This window comes from Schistocerca cancellata, chromosome 10 (genome assembly GCF_023864275.1).
Source record: "Schistocerca cancellata isolate TAMUIC-IGC-003103 chromosome 10, iqSchCanc2.1, whole genome shotgun sequence".
Classification (NCBI taxonomy): domain Eukaryota; kingdom Metazoa; phylum Arthropoda; class Insecta; order Orthoptera; family Acrididae; genus Schistocerca; species Schistocerca cancellata.
In genome coordinates, this window is record NC_064635.1 from 36,576,702 (window position 1) to 36,578,604 (window position 1,903).

Here is a 1,903-nt window from a genome sequence, read left to right on the forward strand (position 1 = left end):
ATAATAATTACAGTCCAAAAGAAAGCAAATGTTGACAGATGTGAAAATTACCGAGTTATCATGTTTAATAAGCCACGGCTGCAAAATACTAACACGAATTCTTTACAGACGAATGGAAAAACTGGTAGAAGCCGACCTCGGGGAAGATCAGTTTGGATTCCGTAGAAATGTTGGAACACGTGAGGTAATACTGACCCTGCGACTTATCTCAGAAAATAGATTAAGGAAAGGTAAACCTACATTTCTAGCATTTCTAGGCTTAGAGAAAGCTTTAGAAAATGTTGACTGGAATACTCTCTTTCAAAATCTAAAGGTGGCAGGGGTAAAATAAAGGAAGCGAAAGGCTATTTATAATTTGTACAGAAACCGGATGGCAGTTATAAGGATCGAGGGACATGAAAGGGAAGCAGTGGTTGGGAAGGGAGTGAGACAGGGTTGTAGCCTCTCCCCGATGTTATTCAATCTGTATATTGAGGAAGCAGTAAAGGAAACAAAAGAAAAATTTGGAGTAGGAATTAAATTGCATGGTGAAGAAATAAAAACTTTGATGTAAGCCAATGACATTGTAATTCTGTCAGAGACAGCGAAGGACCTGGAAGAGCAGCTGAAGGGAATGGAAAGTGTCTTGAAAGGAGGATTTAAGAGGAACATCAACAAAAGCAAAACGAGGATAATTGAATGTAGTCAAATTAAATCGGGTGATGCTGAGGGAATTAGATTAGGAAATGAGACACTTAAAGTAGTGAAGGAGTTTTGCTATTTGGGGAGCAAAATAACTGATGATGGCCGAAGTAGAGAGGATGTAAAATGTAGATTGGCAATGGCAAGGAAAGCGTTTCTGAAGAATAGAAGTTTGTTAACATCGAGCATAGATTTAATTGTCAGGAAGTCGTTTCTGAAAGTATTTGTATGGAGTGTAGCCATGTATGGAAGTGAAACGTGGATGATAAATAGTTTGGACAAGAAGAGAATAGAAGCTTTCGAAATGTGGTGTTACAGAAGAATGCTGACGATTAGATGGGTAAATCACATAACTAATGAGGAGGTGTTGAACAGAATTAGGGAGAAGAGAAGTTTGTGGCACACCTTGACTAGAAGGAGGGATCGGTTGGTAGGACATGTTCTGAGGCATCAAGGGTCACCAATTTATTATTGGAGGGCAGCGTGGAGGGTAAAAATCGTAGAGGGAGACCAAGAGATGAATACAATAAGCAGATTCAGAAGGATGTAGGTTGCAGTAGGTACTGGGAGATGAAGAAGCTTGCACAGGATAGAGTAGCTTGGAGAGCTGCATCAAACCAGTCTCTGGACTGAAGACCACAACAACAACACATGCGACTATTCGACGAAGCTTGGAGGAAGGATGAACCATGGCTGGACACAGCTTCAAGAAGGAAGTAGTCAACCTAGACAGACAACAGAGCGTGAGGACGATGCAATTGTCAGAGAGGCACTTGGAATCCCGAATTCATCATTATCATCGATCCGACGTGTAACGGGTGCTTCATTGACCACAAGGGCCACCAACAGAAATCTCACAGAAAGGGCACTGTGCTCACAGTGAGAGACGCCCCGGCCAGCGGTAGGACACGAACCTGATTGTCGCGGAGGATGCTAAGTTCACCCAACCTGGATATGATGTGACGTCATTATGACATATATACGCTTTAGTCGATTAACACACCTATCGACTTTTACGAACGTTCGAGATTCTAAACTGTCGTCAGCTAGTTGTTTGTTTTGACACGTGCGATTCTGAAAACAGGTCAGTGTGGCAGCGTATATGTATTTCTCCAAAATAAAAGTAAAAGAGCTGGATATTAATAGAAATATTCCTGACCGTGGCCTTGAAAACACCACGGACAACACGTTTCGTAAAAAAGTGAAGTCTTCTTATGTCCAG